We start from the raw sequence: 20,755 nt of genomic DNA on the forward strand, positions 1-20,755 counted from the left end.
CTTGCACTGGCTAGGAGTGTGGAGGAGTCCACCGCCAGCACAGCTGTCATCTGTGCGCAAACCCTTGAACCCATCCTTGCCTCGTTGCAGAGGATGGTTGAATTGCAGGGAGACCGTGGGGATCCAGAGCCCATGCCACGTATAATGGGTGAGGTGACAGGATCTATTACAGCACAGGCCGAGGCAACGCAACGGCTTAGTGCTGCAATTGAGTCATTGGCTGGTGACATCCAGTCTCAAACTGCTCTCATGCAGTCTCAGATTGATGTCACGCAAGCGCTGACTGCTGCCATCCTCGCTGGGTCACCCGCAGTCTGCCAGGGATCTCACAGTGCCACAGCACAGAGCAGTTGTGACCACCTGGATGCAGCAATGGACAGCGAACTGGGAGATATTCGCTATGTCCCCAGTTGAAGCCTGGAAGGAGCCGCTGGCATAGAAATTCAGAGCCACTGTCACCTTCACTGCCACCGACAGAGATGTCCTGGTCCTGAGCTGAGGCTGCAGATCTGGTTGCAGGAAGTGGCAGAGCTCAGTGACCACTTCCTTGCTGAAGCGCAGCCTTCTGAATCACTGCTCCTCAGACAAATGAATGTAGGAGAATTGGTCCCGGAATACCCTGGGAGGGTAAGGTCTCCTGTGCAGAGGCCTGTTGGCCCTCCTCCCTCTGGCCACATTTCCACTCTCTCTCAGCGCCTCTGCTGCCTCTGAAGGTGAAGCTGGAGGACGACGCCACGAGTTAGTAGAGACCCCATTTAATCTTCTAAATGTGGTAAATATGAAGCTCAGAGAAATAGGAACCTGAAAAGTGTTGCTCAGGACCAAAATTCCTTGTAGAACAGCGTTAAATCTCTCCAGACATCTTTCTCCCTCAACCTGCGTATGCCAAAAATTTTGCCCACTAGAAAAAGCAGGAAGCGCACGCCTTTAAATAGCGCTCCCCCGGCTCCTTGCCGACTGCAAAACGTCCCCCTCTACCTGTTGTTCCTGACGGCAGGCACTAAAGCAGGGGGCGAGAATCAATTTCCAGTCCGGGGCACTATCAGGGTGTTGCACGCTTGGATGACATCACGATCTCCAGGCGCAGGAGATCGTGGCGGTAGTGTTTAGCGCCACCGCAAAACGCCAGGTCAATTTTGCAAGCGGCGCTAAAATCACCACGCTCGGGCGCTAAGTTGCTAGCGCCCCGTTAGCGCCCCCGGAGGTGCTAACGGGAGGCGCTAACCAACCCAATTTTTTATTTAACCATTGTACATCACAGAAGAAATTCCATTACTGATATTAGACAGCTATATTTAAGAGTGAAAAGAATTCTTGTACCTATACAGTATTATTGGAAATCAGGGAGGCCCAGTAATTTTATCAAGAGTCTGTATTTTCCATTGATAACATTGTTTAATGCTCACAATGCTGGCCACGGTCTATCTGCATCTAATACTGCAGCTGGCTTTTTTGGTGTGTGGGGGGGACTCAGTCAGGTTTAATGCAGCAATACAGTGTCTGTAATTATAGTTCTGGGAGTCATACTCCGTTGGTTTTATTGATGTTTACCTTCGGTTAACTTCCATTTTGGGGATAAAGACAGCTGTTTTCATATATACTTTGAACACCTAAAGGGTTTTAGTGCCAATTATTTTTGTCCAAATGTCTTTATGGCTACCTTCTTGCAAATGTCAAGAAGTTCATTTATCAAACCATATTTGCTGTTTATTTAAAATTGCAATTTTGCCATAAAATAGAAATTGTGATTACTGTCATTTGCAAATATTCAGCTGAATCGCATGGCATGGCGAACTACAAGTCTGAAACAACAGAAGTTCCTTTGATGCCAACAAATAGCAATTGTATCATTAGTTGGTGTGGTTGCTGCCAGTATTTGAAGCTTCTAGTGCCGCATGGTACGTTCAAGATGAGGATACTGCAGAGTCAGAATCTGGAGTCTTTTTTAATTCATTCATGGGATGTGGGCATCGCTGGCATGGCCTGAATTTATTGCCCATCCCTAATCGCCCTTGAGAAGGCAGTGATGAGCCACCTTCTTGAATAGTCCATGTGGTGAAGATACTCCCACAGTGCTGTAAGTAGGGAGTTCCAGGATTTTGACCCAACAACGATGAAGGAACGGTGATATATTTCCAAGTCAGGCCTTATCTGAGCAAGGACGTTCTTGCCATGGAAGGAGTGCAGCGAAGATTCACCAGGCTGATACCTGGGATGGCAGGAATGACGTATGAGGAGAGATTGTGTCGATTGGGCTTATACTCACTGGAGTTTAGAAGATTGAGAGGGGATCTCATCGAAACCTATAAAATTCTGTCAGTCCTGGACAGACTAGATGCAGGAAGGATGTTTTTGATGGCCGGGGATTCCAGAACCAGGGGTCATAGTCTAAGGATAAGGGGTAAGCCATTTAGGACTGAGATGAGGAGGAATTTCTTCACCCAGAGAGTGGTGAACCTGTCGAATTCTCTGCCACAGAGGGCGGTGGAGGCCAGTTTGTTAAATATATTCAAGAAGGAGTTGGATATATTTCTTAAGGCTAAAGGGATCAAGGGATATGGGGAGAAGGCAGGGACAGGGTACTGAATTTGGATGATCAGCCATGATCTCATTGAATGGCGGAGCAGGCTCGAGGGGCCGAATGGCCTACTCCTGCTCCTATCTTCTATGTTTCTATGTGTGTGACTTGGAGGGGAACTTGGAGGTGGTGGTGTTTCCATGCGCCTGCTGCCCTTGTCCTTCTAGGTGGAAGAGGTCGCGGGTTTGGGAGGTGCTATCTGTTAAGTATGTGTATTATATTGAACAATTAACACAAAGACTTAAACGTATAACTCAAACAGGTCTTTACTGGTTGGAGGTAGGGACTATACATAGGTCTTTACTTCATGCCCACAGGCGGGAACTGAGGGGGATCAGTACCCACAGTACTATTTATACCCCTATGGCCAGGAGTGGTACTGCGTATCACTACGCCCAACAAGTAGTGCAGTCCTGTCCATAGGTTCAAAGTAGCACACATATTACATACACAACACTATCGAGAAAGCTTTTATGAGTTTGGTGTAGCAAGGTCCTTTTATGATCTTCCCTTGGGCCCCAAAGAATGGATTAAGGTAACAGTGCGCAAAATCAGGCTGGTTTTATCTGACCAAAATGACGGTGGTAGGCATGCCGGCCCATTAGTGCTGACGCTGCGATCACCCCCCTCTTGAAAGGGCCCTTCCTTAGGTGGTTGGAACACCTGTTTTGAGCAGTAGGCCTCTTGATTGTGAAAATTGAGGTTCTATGACATAGAGCAGGAATGCTCCTTCTGGTTCCACAGCCAGGGCTCGCCACCCACCTCGGCTTCGTTTCTTCCCCCCAGACCTACCTGCAGGCCAGCTCGGTCTAGGAACTGGCCAAAAGTCATCAGGCACTAAACCAATGAGCTGCATCAGGAGACCCACTTAAGGCCTGCAGCTCACAGGTGCCATTTTTATGAGGTCCAGGCCTTGAATGGCTCCGCACTCTTCGCCCCAAACGGGCAGGTGGCCAGCGTGTTCCACTGGTCAGCCGCACTATAGTTAAAATCTACCCGGCTGATATAATGTCATAGAGCAAGCAATGTCTCCTCAAAGTTTGCTGCCCACCCAATGTGAAATGAATTTGGGCTGTCTCAACCCAATTCCTAATAGACGTGGATCCATAGCATAAACTGCCGCCTAATTCAGCACCAAGTGGCAGTAGATTGGCATTCTTATTCAGAAGAATGGCTGGTGTTTGGAATGGAAAATGTCACACTGGTGCTAGAGTCATTGCTATTGTGAGGTCTGAGCTTGATGGTGATACTGAGTACCCTGTACCTGAAATAGGGAGGTGTTCCATTTCCCAGTGCTAATGTATGTATGTTATCGTAGTCAGCTAAAAACACACCAAACTCATTGCAAAAAGGAAAATGATTCTGTGATTGTTGACGTGCCTGGCAATGGCGGAATATTTATTAATTAGTTAGTTTGAGTCGCTTGATCATTGGTATCAGTCTGGTTGTCAAGGGAATGTCTGTTCGGCATGTGATTTCCTGCAGTGCGCGGATGAAAGGGAAACAGCTAGACGTTCTGTTATGCCGAGATAAGGAATGGAAATAATTCTGTATAGATCGTTCATGATGGATGTTATCTTATGGGGTGAAGAGTGCAGTCCCTGGAATGAAATGCACATTCCCCTCATGACCAATAAGCTAATAAAATGGGAAAAAATTATGTGCTTTCTAACGCAGAGCGAATGAATTATCTACCAGAGGTGATTAACTCTTCATGGTCACTTTTCCCCTCTCCTTTCTTGAGGGTAGTGACTCTGTCTGGGGTACAGGCCCAATTTGACCTCTGGTGCCTCATCATCCTGTTTTTCTATTCCTGTTTGTGCCTAGATACCAAGGGCTAAATTGTCTAAGACCCTGTGCACCCATGACTTTCTGATAAGTCGGCCACTCTACAGCCGAGATTTTGCCAGCGCTCAGAGGGCGGGTTCAGAGGCAGGTCCACTGTCAAAATCAAAATGATTGACAGCGGGTTGAGAGCCCGCTCCGAACCCACCTCCATGTAAGTTTCCAAAGTGTCGGGTTTGCGATTTCAGAACAGACCTGACACCATAAGAACATAAGAACATAAGAAATAGGAGCAGGCGTAGGCCATTCGGCCCTTCGAGCCTGCTCTGCCATTCAATGAGATCATAGCTGATCTTCTGCCTCAACTCCAGTCACTGGCCCTATCGCCATATCTTGCCTTTACTAGTCAGAAATCTATCGACTTCTGTTTTGAATATATCCAAAGACTGAGCCTCCACAGCCCTCTGGGGTAGAGAATTCCAAAGATTCACCACCCTCTGTGTGAAGAAATTTCTGCTCATCTCAGTCCTGAATGGCCTACCCTTTATCTTGAGGCTGTGGCCCCTGGTTCTAGACTCCCCAGCCAAGGGAAACATTCTCCCAGCATCCATCCTATCAAGCCCTGTAATAATTTTGTATGCTTCAATGAGATCCCCTCTCATTCTTCTGAATCAAAGAGAATACAGGCCTAGTTTACTCAATCTCTTCTCATACGACAGTCCCGCCATCCCAGGAATCAATCTTGTGAACCTTCGTTGCACTCCCTCTATGGCAAGTATATCCTTCCTTGGGGGAGGCATTTAAGATAGTTAAATGGTTGTTAAACGCTTGTTAACTACTATTTTGCCAGCCTATTTCTATTTTCCCACTTTTTTAATGGGCTTCACGTCGTTCGGAGATCACGTCAGTTAAGTAGGTTGGGTTCTCTGTCTCTCCATTGCTGTGAATAGGTGACAGCTACAAAAGTGGTATGAAAGTTACCATTTCACAGCTCTTCACTATCCAATGTCAGAAGCTTGAGCCTTCAGGACTTGGAAGACACTTTTGAGCTTTATGCAGTTTGGAAGTGTTTGGAGTAAACTCTCTATCCACTGTCACCTCCTTGGAGCAAGCTCTCTCACCATTGACAGGTCGCTTCTGTCATCTCAACTTCAGCTGCCATCTATTTCAGCAACATCGGTTGAAAAAATCTCACCTTGGTCCTCTGAATCCCTCTACGATCACCAACATCACCAACAACAATACTAACCTTCTCCACAATCACCCGATGCTGCACAGGACACAGGGCATCAGCACCCAGCAACATTGCTGTCCAGGAGACCAGCAATGGCCTCCCCATGGCTAGATTTAAATTTACTTCACTTGACGCTGTACACCCTGGCTGCCACATGACGCACCAGGTTAACACCACCCCACACCAGCACCATAAAGCATCCCTACAATGTCTAAGCCATTCCTTTCACACTCATCACAATTGCCGGGGGGTGGGGGGGTGGGGAGTTATGTCTCAACATTCACTGGAACTCACTAAGACACTTCCAAAGGTTAGCACAGATCTGTCCAATAAGGTAAAGTGTTGAAAATATAGATTTCAATGTTTGACAGCACATTAACAGAAACTTTACATGAACATTGGCTAAAACACACAAGTACCTACCCTTGTGTGTTGTTAGTTGGTATGATTGCACTAGGATGAGGGTGAGTGTGAGGGGTGGCTAGTGAGATAGGGAAGTGATAATGTAGAGAGAGAGGGATGGGTGGAGGTGCAAGGTAAGTTGGTGTGAGTAAAGATGTGCAGGAGTAGGGTAGGGAAGGCAGAGTGATGTGAATGTGTTGAGTGGCACAGCAGGATGAGGTTGAGTGTGGCTTTGCAGTAACGTTTCGTGATCTGCTCAGATCATTGAAAGGCTTGCACCACTGCAGCCTGGTCCTCCTGACGACATCCCTGCTTGTGCCCTCCCGTGCAATGTGCAACCAGGCTGTGTTGATCTTCTGGGGAGGTCTCTTCCGCCCATGGGATGGGAAAAGGACCTCCCTGCATGCTCTGACTCCCTCCATATGGAGGGAGTCATGTGATAGCCTGGGTGCAGTGATTGTCAGTGTTTGCAGCACCTCAATGCTGTAGAACACTGACAGCACAAATGTCAAATTAAATTTGGGCGTGGTCTCTTTAAGGGAACCGGCTGATGACGCATCATCAAATGATGTCATCAGACCCGCTTGGAGAGTGCGGGCTGCAGGAGGCACCGACCCCGACTGCCCCGGACTCGCCTCGGTCGGCGAAATCGCGGCCTACGTGAGGATCCGCTGATGTCAGTGAGCTATTTGATTTTTGGGGTATCACAACCAAGCCCCCATTCTGTCTTCACCTGACATCTGTACATGTGCACTTTCCAGCAGATATCACTGGATAGCAATCAGGAATGGAAATCATGGTCACTGATCCCTCCCCAGTCCAGGGGCAGTAAGACCAACAACATTCGGCTGAGATCAGCTGACTCTCACAGGGATTGAACCTGGTTGAACCTCTGGGCTGTATGGGAAGTTCCACACTGGACTCCATTAGGGGAGTGATCGTCGTGGTTATTCTATCCCATGTTATATTGAGGGAGGGCTGAGAAAGGTTGGCTCAGGTGGAATTCTGATTCTAATTTTCCTTTCTGAAAAATCCAAATCCAAATTCAGACGGCTCATTTAATTTTATGCACAGCTTCTGGTGTAAGATGTTGCAACTTCCAGCATAGCACTAAATGGAAAGAAGTGTCGTCAAGATTTGAGCTAATTCAAACAAGGACAATTTTAAACAAATGTCGGCTAGACCAGTCTGGAATACAAACTGCTTTCGAGCTCTTCCCTAATAGGCACAGATTTGCATGTTGTTGAAATTGTTTTCACATTACAATTGCTTTTTTTTTTGATAATAATTCTTACCCATTGGTCATCATGGGAGTGTAATTTAAGAACAAATGATAAGCTATAATGAAGGGCTACTTTGTCTGGATGCTGGAAAAAAAAGCCAAGGTAAGAGCTGACAATATACTTTATGTAAGCCTCAACCCGTAGTGTTTACGAGAATGTGTAATTAATGTAAGGTTTTTTTTGCAGTAATAAATAAACGACACGAGCACAGTTTGCTACAAATATGTACACATGTGTATTGTAATTCATGTGCCGGGTGTATGATGGCACCAATTAAGGCCCATAATCTTGCCTCAGAATTGTCTTCCTTTGACATAGCAGCCATGTAAACTGTACATCAATTTTATTATCGCAATGGCACCCAGATCATACTGCTACACGTTTGGAATATTTGTTTTCTTTAATGTCTTTCTTTGTAGAAACTACCAATGCTGCATGGAAGGATGGTGTTTAATCTACAATCTAAGATTTTGACTCTGACATAATGGTAGTCTGCCCATTGTAACATTTCACTCCATCACCTGACTGCTTCTCAATCATAACATTTATTGCTGATTACATTTTTTCATGATTAAGCATTCCTTATTTCAACTGCTATGCAGATCCACTAAACACATCTCTCACCTATCCCATTCCCATCCATCAAATCACAATTTCTGCAATTCTGCATCATTTATGTCACACAGACAACTCAAAGTCAACAAAATTATGGAAGAGAAAAGACAGCTTGAATGCTTCATAATTGAATTTATACACTTCTGGTTCATAAATCTTCAATTACAAATTTTTATAAATATGGCATCCTGGTTATACAGTCTAATTACTGGGAAGTATTACATTTCAAAACTATAATTTAGCTGTACTAAATAGAAGTGGTAGAGTTGATACAGTAGCAACGCAATGCATTAGTAAGCAATAAAAACGAAGATTAAGTCCCAACGGTGATCTAAATACATTCTGTACCGAAGTTATTAAAAATAGTTCAGAGAGAATCAGATTTATAATAGCAGATGTCTAGACTGCAGATGCATTGCTGAAGGACTTTGCATTTGCTCACATGTGTAATGTGACCTTGGTCTACGCAATTGGTATCATGTCATAATTTTTTATTATCACATAAACTATTTTGATGTAGGGCTTATCCTGCTATCGATGGATGGTCTATCGAACCAAGTGGAAGTCTTTTCTGATTACTAAAACAATTATTAAATTTCTAGTGCAATAAAGTTTTACAACAACCTGACTTAGGAAAGCTGGTTTATCAACCGTGTGATCAAATCCTTCGCACCATCATCAAATCAAAGATAGAGTTCTAGGACATAAATACTAGGCAAATATAACCCATGTTCAATTTGGTAACAACTGCTGAGTTCTGGAGCTACAGGCACAAAGTCAGAATAGAACAACGAGGCACTGTTAAAATGATATGCTAGGCCAGATTAATGGAGCTTAGACAGAACAACTGTCAGTAAAAGGCTAATGTCATATTTTTGTGAACATGGCACACAAATCATTTTTACTGTCTAGAGTACTATCTCCCAGAGCTTTTGCACATCTGTTAAAATGCAGATTTTATACCAATTAGAAAGCAATGAGCAAGCCCTCACAGAGGCTTGAAGTGAATGAAATGCTGTATTGTCAGAGGCACCAGAAAAGCTCCTCTGATTCACCAAGGCAATAATTCCAGGCAGAGGATAAGCCCAGATAGCTCCACCTTATGGCAACAAGCACAGAACTGTTCCACCAATTAGGAAAGGAGAGGACGAGCTAATTGGTGACCCACCAAGATTAACAAGAAATTTGCAGGCTTACTGTAGATCAGGCTATCCTAAATAAACGTTCCACCAAAAATAAAAACTGAAAATGCTGGAAATACTCAGTAGACCAGGCAGCATCTGTGGAGAGAGAAACAGGGTTAACGTTTCAGGTCGATGATGTTTTGTCAGAATTAGAAGATGCTGGTGATCTCTTGAGTGCTTTCACCATTTTCTGCGCCTCTGGGGTCCACCTGCCTTTCTTCCACCACACACCTGCTGTAACCATTCACACCTAAAAGCTGTTCATCTCTAACATCTTCCAGTTCTGATGAAAGGACATCAACCCATCAACCTGAACTATTAACAACAGAAAATGCTGTAAATACTCAGCAGGTCAGGCATCATTTGTGGAGACAGAAACAGAGTTAACAGAGGGAGAGGGAAGCATGCACAATCTGGCAAAAAGGAAAAGGCTCCCAGTGCCCATGAGCATGGCGGAAGAAAGGCAGGTGGACTCCAGCGGTGTGGACTGTCCCGCTGGCCGTGTACCGAGAGGGAATCCCCACCCCAAGCACCAGCCCACACCTCCCCCACTCCCAGTGGCTCTGATGCAGCCATCCACCTTGCCAACTCCCTCCTCCCCTTCCCCCAGGAGGACTCCTCCATCTCAGCCAAGAGGATCCAAATGGCTATACTAAACCAACAGTTGGGTAAATCTGAAATAACAACAGGAAAAGCTGGAAAAACTCAGCAGGCCAGGCAACATCCGTGGAGCGAGAAACAGAGTTAACGTTTCAGGTCGAAACCCTTTTGCTATCGTATTATTGTTGGGTAAATCACCTGGAGGGTACTATCTGCCCTATCACAGACCTTCGCCTTTGTTCTTCCCTGGCTATCTTCCAGTTCTGAAGAAAGGTTATTGACCTGAAACGTTAATTCTGTTTCTTGCTCCACAGCTGCTGCCTGACATATTGAGTGTTTCCAGCATTTTCTATTTTTATTTCAGATTTCCAATATCCACAGTAATTTGTGTTTGTAACAGTGCTGGCAGTTACTATGGAGAAGTTCATGCTCTGGGCTATCTTCTTGCTATGGCTGCTGCAGATTATCGGGTGGCTAAAAGATAACAAGTGGAGAAAAAGTCAACAATGCATTGTTGGAAACCAATTGTTTTTTTTAAACAAAATGTATTTTCAATGGAGACAAACAATTCAATAGACAATTTGAAAATCAGATCAAATCTCCAAGACAAGCTGTTAGAGGATGAACAACTCTGAATGAGTAACGTGTTAGGTTAAACATGAACAGAGATTTTGGGTTAAGTAAATGTTTTTTGTTCTGTGCTGGTGTCAGGGAACCTGTCCTTGTTAGACAGACGTCACTATTGCTAGACACAAACAAATTAACCTGTGAACCATGTAACTCTAGCAATCCTCTGTGAAAATCGAATGACAATCAAATACTTCTCAGTACAAGTGACAATATGATATTGTCATTACTGTCTTCTGGTAATGCCATCTTCAGCGCCTCAAAATCCTACTGTTATTTATGATCAAAGATTGAAGGTGCAGACAATTTCCCACTGAAAGTTTGTGCTTACAGTAGTGATGGATAGCAGCGTTGATATTTTTCCTCCTTACACACAGTAACAGCACCAAAGACTCCTAGGTTAGTTATAACTCTGGTAAGATTCAGCAGTGTTCCTTAGATCCAATCTCAGAAACAACACTCCACAACCAAGTGGATCGATGTGGCATCTTGATTCCCCATATCATTTATGACATGTATACTGGCTAAGGTTCATCTCTTTGGTTTGTCTCGATTCAGCTGCCCAACTAACTCATGTCTGACTGGTCAGTCATAACGATAAAAAAAATTCAAAAACGTGAAAAAGCGCATCCATTTGTGAACTAGCTTAATCTCTCATTAAAAATGCTAGCAGGTTGATGCTGGGTGTTTCTGTGTAACATTTGAAGGAAGTTTACGAGCTCTGCTTCAGTGAAGTCTCGCACAATATGGGTACATTTTCTGATCTCGGTGCTGAGACCACAGATAGTGCACTTGGCCCTTGCTCATATTCAGCTGAGCTGACCTTGCAAGACTTCGGAGGTCAGATCAAATTGCTTATTTACGGCAAGCTCCCAGCCGATATGAGACCTGACACTGGGAGCCTGCTGAAAGGATGGAAATAGGAAATTACGTGAGCAATTGAAAAATTGCGTTCAAATTTTAAAGGGATTCAGTCACATGAAGGTAAAAAGTCACAAAGGGGTATCATCCTTTTCAAACGTTATATGGGACTAAGTAAATAGCTGAGAAAACTTAAGGGAAGGCAAAACAAACGTGGAGGCAAGAAACTTCAGCAGGATCATGACAGAAGAGACGGATTTAGGCAGTGACCCAAATAAGGCAGGTCTCAACCTAAAGGTGGAGTGTCTAGGTTGGCCTAGTGGGGGTGGAGCCTCTGCCCACCCCAAATAATGCATCTGTGTAAAAGCAGGAGGAGCTAGGGATTCCCTATGCCAGGAGTTTTTTTTAAATTTGTTCATGGGATGTGGGCATCGCTGGCAAGGCCAGCATTTATTGCCCATCCCTAGTTGCCCTTGAGAAGGTGCTGGTGAGCCGCCTTCTTGAACCGCTGCAGCCTGTGTGATGAAGGAAGGATATACTTGCCATAGAGGGAGTGCAACAAAGGTTCACCAGACTGGTTCCTGGGATGAGGGGATTGTCCTATGAGTAGAGATTGAGTAGACTAGGCCTATATTCACTAGAGTTTAGAAGAATGAGAGGCGATCTCATTGAAACATACAAAATTCTTACAGGGCTTGACAGGGTAGATGCAGGGAGGATGTTTCCCCTGGCTGGGGAGTCTAGAACCTGGGAACACAGTCTCAGAATAAGGGGTCGGCCATTTAGGACTGAGATGAGGAGAAATTTCTTCACTAAGAGGGTGGTGAATCTTTGGAATTCTCTGCCTCAGAGGGCTGTGGATGCTCAGTCGTTGTGTATATTCAAGACAGAGATGGTTAGATTTTTGAATATTAAGGGAATCAAGGGATATGTGGATAGTGCAGGAAAGTGGAATGAGGTAGAATATCAGCCATGATCTTATTGAATGGTGGAGCAGGCTCAAAGGGTCAAATGGCCTACTCCTGCTCCTATGTCTTATGTTCTTATGTACTTCCACAGTGCTGTTAGGAAGGGAGTTCCAGGATTTTGACCCAGCGACAATGAAGGAACCTTAATTTACTTCCAAGTCAGGATGGTGTGTGACTTGGAGGGGAAATTGGAGGTGATGGTGTTCCCATGCGCCTGCTGCCCTTGTCCTTCTAGCTGGTAGAAGCCGTGTGTTTGGGAGGTGCTGCCGAAGAAGCCTTAGTGAGTTGCTGCAGTGCATCTTGTAGATGGTACACACTGCAGCCACGGTGCATCGGTGGTGGAGGGAGTGAATGTTTAAGGTGGTGGATGGGGTGCCAATCAAGCGGGCTACTTTGTCTTGGATGGTGTCGAGCTTCTTGAGTGTTGTTGGAGCTGCACTCATCCAGGCAAGTGGAGAGTATTCCATCACTCTCCTGACTTGTGCCTTGTAGATGGTGGAAAGGCTTTGGGGAGTCAGGAGGTGAGACACTCGCCGCAGAATACCCAGCCTCTGACCTGCTCTTGTTGCCACAGTATTTATGTGGCAGGTCCAGTTAAGTTTCTGGTCAATGGTGACCCCCAGGATATTGATGGTGGGGGATTCGGCGATGGTAATGCCGTTGAATGTCAAGGGGCAGTGGTTAGATGCTTGCTTGTTGGAGATAGTCATTGCCTGGCACTTGTGTGGCGTGAATGTTACCTGCCACTTATCAGCCCAAGCCTGACTGACGTCCAGGTCTTGCTGCATACGGGCATGGACTGCTTCATTACCTGAGGAGTTGCGAATGGCACTGAATACTGTGCAATCATCAGCGAACATCCCCACTTCTGACCTTATGATGGAGGGAAGATCGTTGATGAAGTAGCTGAAGATGGTTGGGCTTAGGTCACTGCCCTGAGGAACTCCTGCAGCGATGTCCTGGGGCTGTGATGATTGACCTCCAACCACTACAACCATCTTCCATGGCACAAGTGACTTTTTCTTCTTGCCATGGACATCCAGCACTCTGTCTGTGTTGTATTTCATCCAGCACGGTCTGCAGGTCAATCTCAGTAAATTGTGGCATCTTCCTATCTGCCTTTTTGACATGCCTTGCTCCCTTCTCTGCCCGCCTCTGCCAGGTTCTCCTGCATTAGACATTCTTGTAAAGTGGCACGGAAACAGTAATGAGGCATCCAGTCAAGCTAGCCGACAGTCAACTCGCTGAGCCAAGCACTTTGCTCCTTACCTGCTGCTCTCCCAGCTCGCTGCTGCAATCTTCAGCCTGAACTACATCCAAGTACAATACTCCTGTTTTACATGAGATTTGCTCCAATGGGGTATGCAAATGAGCTGACCCACAAAACTCTGGTGCAAACAGCTCTCCAAGTTATCAGTGGGCACAACTCAGTTTCCATTGGTGTAAAGGCAGCACAACCCACCACATGGAAGTCCAATATGTGTGCACATTTTATAACTATTTCTCCTGTTCTCTGCTCTTTTAATTTTGTAACACTTGTGTGCAGTCAGACTGAGCCCAGTTAGGTGATAACCCACTAGGGTTGCCAACTCTGGGTGGGTGTATCCCTGGAGGTTTTATCACATGACCTCCTGCCTCGAACTGCTCCGACCCACATTCCCGCCATTGGTCCATCCTCCAGCCGCACTGCCTTCCCACGCCAATTGGAAAGGGAACAGACTCTTTGTTACTCAATTTGATTAATCTTGACAGTTAGTCAAACAGCCTTTTTACCTCATCTCCAATATTTTTATGACTACCACAACAACAACTTGCATTTATATACCGCCTTTAACGTAGTAAAACCTCCCAAGGCATTTCACAGGAGTGTTATAAGACAAAAGATTTGATACCGAGCCACATAAGGAGAAGGTAGGGCAGATGACCAACAGCTTGGTCAAAGAGGTAGGTTTTAAGGAGCGTCTTACAGGAGGAAAGAGAGGTAGCGAGGCAGAGAGGTTTAGGCAGGGAATTCCAGAGCTTAGGGCCTAGGCAACAGAAGGCACGGCCACCAATTGTTGAGCGTTTATAATCAGGGATGGTCAAGAGGGCAGAATTAGAGGAGCGTAGATATCTCGGGGGGTTGTGGGGCTGGAGGAGATTAGAGATAGGGAGGGGCGAGGCCATGGAGGGATTTGAAAACAAGGATGAGAATTTTGAAATCGAGGCGTTGCTTAACCAGAGGCCAATGTAGTTCAACGAGTGCAGTGGTGATGGGTGAACGGGACCTAGTGCGAGTTAGGACACAGACAGCCGAGTTTTGGATGACCTCAGATTTACGTAGGGTAGAACATGGGAGGCTAGCCAGGAGTGCATTGAAATAGTCAATTCCAGAGGTAACGAATGAGGGTTTCAGCAGTGGATGAGCTGAGGCAAGGGCGGAGACGGGCATTTACGGAGGTAGAAATAGGCGGTCTTAGATATGCCGTGGATATGTGGTTGGAAGCTCATTTCAGGGTCAAATATGGCACCAAGCTTGCGAACAGTGTGGTTCAGCCTCAGACAAATGTTAGGGAGAGGGATGGAGTCAGTGGCTGGGGAACGGAGTTTGTGGCAGGGACCAAAAACATTGGCTTCGGTCTTCCCAATATTTAACTGGAGAAAGTTTTTGCCCATCCAGAACTGGATGTCGGACAAGCAGTCTGACAATTTAGAGACCATGGAGGGGTCGAAAGAAGTGGTGGTGAGGTAGAGCTGGGTGTCGTCAGCGTACATGTGGAAACTGATGCTGTGTTTTCGGATGATGTCGCCAAGGGGCAGCATGTAGATGAGAAATAGGAAGGGGCCAAGGATAAATCCTTGGGGGACACCAGAGGTAACGTTGCAGGAGCAGGAAGAGAAGCCATTGCAGGTGATTCTCTGGTTACGATTAGATAGATAAGAATGGAACCAGGCAAGTGCAGTCCCACCCAGCTAGATGAGGGTGGAGAGGCGTTGGAGACGGATGGAGCGGTCAACCGTGTCAAAGGCTGCAGACAAGCCAAGAAGGACGAGGAGGGATAGTTTACCTTTGTTACAGTCATTTGTGACTTGGTGAGAGCCATTTCAGTACTGTGGCAGGGCGGAAACCTGATTGGAGGGATTCAAGTATGGATTTGCGGGAAAGATGGGCACCGATTTGGGAGGCAACAACACGTTCAAGGACTTTGGAGAGGAAAGTGATGTTGGAGATGAGGCGGTAGTTTGCAAGGACGGAGGGATCAAGGGTTGTTTTTTTGAGGAGAGGGGTGATGACGGCAGGTTTGAAGGAGAGGGGATAGTACCTGTGGAGAGAGAACCGTTAACAATGTCAGTTAACATGGGATCCAGAAAAAGAAGTTGGGTGGTCAGCAGTTTGGTGGGAATAGGGTCAAGGGAGTAGGAAGTGGGTCTCGTGGACAAAATGAGCGCGGAGAGGTCATGAGGGGAGATCGGAGAGAAACTGGAGAAAGATGTGAGTTCAGGGCTGGGGCAGGGGGGATCCTTAGAGGAAGTTTGGCCTGGTGGGCTAGGGGAAGGAAGGAAAGTGGCAGAGGCAGCTGAACGGATGGTCTCAATCTTAGAGACAAAGAAGTCCATGAGCTCCTCACACTTGTTGTCGGAGTTGAGGGTGCAGGAGACAGGGGAGAGGGGTTAAGAAGACGGTTAGCAGTGGAGAATAGGACCCGGGGTTTACCTTTGCATTCCAGAATGATTCTGGAATAGTGAGCAATTTTGGCAGACAAGAGCTGGACCCAATAATACTAATAACAGAAAATGTTCAAAGAAAAGGAAAAAAACACATCTTTGTTTAATATCCCAATGATTTTTCTCCTGGGTTGTCCTGGAGATTAATCTTCAATTTCTGGAGATTCTGGGAGAATCCTGGAGGATTGGCAACCCTGCAACCCACTCAAACAAAGCTGTAAAATCATGGCCTGGTAGGATTCAGCTCTGTATTCCATTGCAGAGCAGTTACAATCATATCAAAAACCTCAGGATTAATTCTGATTTCACCACAGTAACACTGTTCACCTAAACCAAGCAAACCGATCCTCTCTGCTGTGAGAGCAAACAAGAATATTGAACTGTTATTTCATTTCAGATACAAATAGAAATAAGCAGCTTGGATTTTCATTAACAAACATTATTTTTAAATGTTAAAATTCCCTTTTATGAATATGGAAGAACATATTTCAACCATCAGCTGCCATGCTTCATTCCCTGTGGCTATTGTAGAATGCTCACTGGCTTTCCGATTTACTCTTGTTTTACAATGAAACCTTTATGCTGCTGCTAACAAAACTTCAAATTTGTATGAATTTCAAAGGGAGCATCTAACAATATAACCATTCTCAGCGAACATTACTCACCTGCAATAACGATGTAATTAATTCAAGCTTACAGTTCGGTTCTGAAAGTATAACAATTTCTTTTGATGATTCCATGAAAAAATATTATCCTCTTTAGGTTTACAGTCCCAAGACATACAGTATACAACAATATACTGATCTAAAATTACTGTGGATACAATGTCTGAATCCCCAGATTCCAAGCTGGAATAGAGAACAGAGATCTCTGATTAAATCACAAGGCTTCAATCAGCTCAAGGTCCCCGACCACCCAGGAACAAGGCAGTAGAAGATGCTATATTTTAATCCATGCAATGAAAGCTTGAATTTTATACAACGTAATCGCTACTAGGAGTGTAAAATGGTTTTACCTTTAAAATGTAAACAATCTCATTTCCGTTTCAACGGACACCTGCTGTATCTTCAGCAGGAATCCACTGGAACAGTTGCAAACTTCGTTGGGTCTTGGCTGCAGGGTGAGGTTTCTGGGATGACCTTGTTTGCGGGGGGTGGGGGGTGTGGAGCCTCTGTCCATCTCTACAAAGCCATCAATTTAAGGGATGCAGGGTGGGGGACGGGAACTCCTTCGGTCAGGAGTTCCTATGCCCAGGCTCCCCTTGGTCAGAACTCGGCATTAGGTCACCAACAGGGCCAGATGTGGGCACCACCTGGTGGGCCAGGCTGGGATCAAAGTGCCTTGGGATGTTTTATTACATTAAAGGCACTATATAAATGCAAGGTTGTTGTTGTGTGCCTAAAGATAAAGGGCACAACTTTTAAAGGAAAGTATTACAAGTGGCCCAACTCCACTGAATGTTGTGTTTCATTGTGCTGTTAGATAAAAGCTTATAACTTTACTTTAGATTGATCTTTTGTCAATGTTTTTTCTTGTCCTATATTTTTGGGGCTCCTGGCTTAATTTGGAAGTTTTCCTCGAGACTTGTTTGAGGATTTTTTTTTATAAAATGAAGGGAAGTTGACAAAATATTTTTCTCTATTGGGATTCCCCTCCTTTGATTTATTTGTTGTTGGAGGAATAGCAGGCAACTTGGGAGGCCAGCCTCATAAGGCAGAGAGATTTAGACCTTCCTACAGATACCCAACAACCAGGGTGTATAGTCCCAGAAGATCATTCATCAATATATCCATGGAGGTATGTGTCAGAAGGCCTCTGTGTTCTGTGGACTGTGTGTACAGGTTTCTGGAGCTACCAGTTGCTCATAGATGCTCTGCACTGTGGAGAAGCCCTCTCGGCCACACATCTTTGAAAGTCTTTGTAGGGTATTCATTTGGTTCTGGTGCTCTGCAAGCATTTGTCTTTTCATGGCAGGATCTTGACATCATTATCCAAATGCTCAACAGCCATGCCTGATATCTCCTAAACCTCTGTTCAGGTACATCATGCTCCACCTCCAATACCTCCTCTACAAGTGATAGGGTTCTTGACGGAGTAAGGCAGTTTCTGCAGGTAGTGCCAGATGTTGACGGTTCTGGCATTGGTTCCTTTTCTCTCTTTGCAGCATCGTTCTTGCTTTTGACTAGTTAAGCAGAATGAAAAATGTAATGAGTTTCCTGCTGTCCATTTTTTCCTTCCTGTTAGGATCATGTATAGGTCTCCTCAGAGTACGAACCTCAAAAAAGTGACCTTTGACCATTAGCACTTGGTCAGTACAAGCCATCTGTGAGTGCAGAGTCTCCCACTTCTCCATCGCTACAGCATGAGCTGAGTGAGTTCCCAGATTGACATTGCTTCCTCCTCCAGTCTTTCCTCCAGTGGCCTGTCCTTTTCTGGAATTGTGCACAATCTTTTCCTACATGTTATTGTCAGTCTCAGACTATTTAACTTGACAACTATTTGAGAATTCTCATCACTTCTGTTATGAAATTCCCACAGAGGTAATGAGACTTCAATGGACATGCATTGCAGGATGCTATATCCATTTATTTGAAGTCTTTCATGTGTAAGTTTCATGACAATCATTTAGTGCACAGGGTGATACTCACAGATTTGTGAATACACCTTAGGGTAAATATAGGTATATATACACAAAATTTATATTAATAGCCAACGTTCCCTATAAGGTGCAAGGCAATCCCACGCAGCCCGGGACCGGCTTTTTCAATGTAAAATTTTGTGCATGAGCGAAACTGTGAATGTGCCACGCAACCCCTTAAAGGGGCCGCGCAGCCAACTATAACACTTAACTTTGCTGACCTTATGGGATCATTTAAACCTCAACCTGCATCGGTGAAGGGACCTTGGGGTTAGGGAGTTACGACTCTACCTGTGCTACATTCTTTCACATGATTCCAGCTGCTGTATTGGCTGGTCTCTTCCCATCAACTCCTACAATTGTATCCCCCCCATGTCTAAATTCAGTAAAATGAATATTTATATCATTCTCTGAGAAGTTTGCTACTCTCTTCTTTCTTGTTCCTTTTACAGCCATGTCTTCACTGGCTGTATGCTGGTACTGCTTTAAGAGCAGTGCAGCTTTAAAGGCTTCCTGCACTCCGGCCCACACATTTTCCTGGCCTTCCAGACATGTCTCACCCATTGCTGTTGGAGCTCGCACAATTGTCCTGTCTAGCAATATTAAAATGACTTCTCCCTTTGACATCTGACAGTGTCAGCATAGGGGCCAGAAATCCCAGCCAAGCCACACTTCCAGTGGCGGATCGTAGTCATCAGAATTTTGGGGACCTAACCCATGTCCGTAGCTCATGGGAGAAAGTGAGAACAAAATTCTCTGCACTGAGGAAGAGTGCGAAGGTAGAGTTAACTACAGTGTGCCCATTCAAAGGAAAAAAATGCATGTGCCATGCCTGCACCAAACACTCAGCCTGTATCAGTTATTACAGCCTGGAAAGCACAATGCTTAGCCTTGCTCAGGTGGCACATAGAGGTAGCTTGAGACTAAGTACTGGACAACACACACTCTATACTTTCATCAAGAGACAGCATCAGAGAAATAAACATTATAGCAGAGACACAGAACTTGAGTCAGAAAATAAACTGGTTGCACCTTCTTTGGAACGTACTGTGTAGAGTTATTGTCAGAAGAGGCATATGAATGTTGCAGGTGGTGGGATATAGGCTGAGATGGTAGCAAAGGCAATGGTGAGTAAATGGAGCATCTGGACAGAGTGGCTGATAGGATTGTTAATGCAGAGCCATAATGCAGCTTTTAGGTAAAAGCCCCATCAACCAATTATTTATGCACCAGTCTTCCTGGATGCAAATGTGGGAGGGATTGGCAGGGACAAGTCCTGTAAAGCAGGACCGTTGGGAGATCCTGGCAACATTAGAGAGGGGAAGGCTGCTGGGCCTGGAGAACTGGAGAAGAGGGTTCTAGGCTGTGGTATTAGGGTGGTCCCAGAATTGCAGTACAAGGGATCCTGGGTGAAATGTATTGTACTTGCATATTGTAAATTAAACACTAGAGGGCCCCCTGATGGGAGCAAACATCTTGTAACAATTACATTCCATGGTCTCCTCTAATATTGTGTGTTATATCTGGAGTATTCCAGAGAGTCTGAAATAAAAGCAACCATTATATTACAATGCCAATTTGAGTGTTTATCGGCTATAACACTGGGGTCTTTGAGGTGTTACAGAATCTAGGAGGTTTTGGCGTGTGGTTCTGGGTGTGCAAGTACTGGGGAGTGGTCCCAGTGTTAAGGATTAGTGATGCAGTAGTGGGGTAAGAACATATAAGAACATAAGAATTAGGAGCAGGAGTAGGCCATACGGCCCCTCGAGCCTGCTCCGCCATTCAATAAGATCATGGCTGATCTTCGACCTCAACTCCACTTTCTTGCCCGATCTCCATATCCCTTGATTCCCCTAGAGTCCAAAAATCTATCTATCTTAGCCTTGAATATACTCAACGACTGAGCAGCCACAGCACTTTGGGGTAGAGAATTCCAAAGATTCACAACCCTCTGAGTGAAGAAATTCCTCTTCATCTCAGTCTTAAATGGCCGACCCCTTATCCTGAGACTATGCCACCTAGTTCTAGACACTCCAGCCAGGGAAAACAACCTCTCAGCATCTTCCCTGTCAATCCCCCTCAGTATCTTACATGTTTCAACGAGCTCACCTCTCATTCTTCTAAACTCCAGAGAGTATAGGCCCAATCTACTCAATCTCTCCTCATAGGTCAACCCTCTCATCCCAGGAATCAATCTAGTGAACCTTCATTGCACCGCCTCTAAGGCAAGTATGTCCTTCCTCAAACAAGGACACCAACAATGTTCACAGTACTC

The sequence above is a fragment of the Somniosus microcephalus genome, chromosome 12 (assembly GCF_052327205.1).
Source record: "Somniosus microcephalus isolate GS21.2 chromosome 12, FLI_Smic_1.0, whole genome shotgun sequence".
Lineage (NCBI taxonomy): Eukaryota > Metazoa > Chordata > Chondrichthyes > Squaliformes > Somniosidae > Somniosus > Somniosus microcephalus.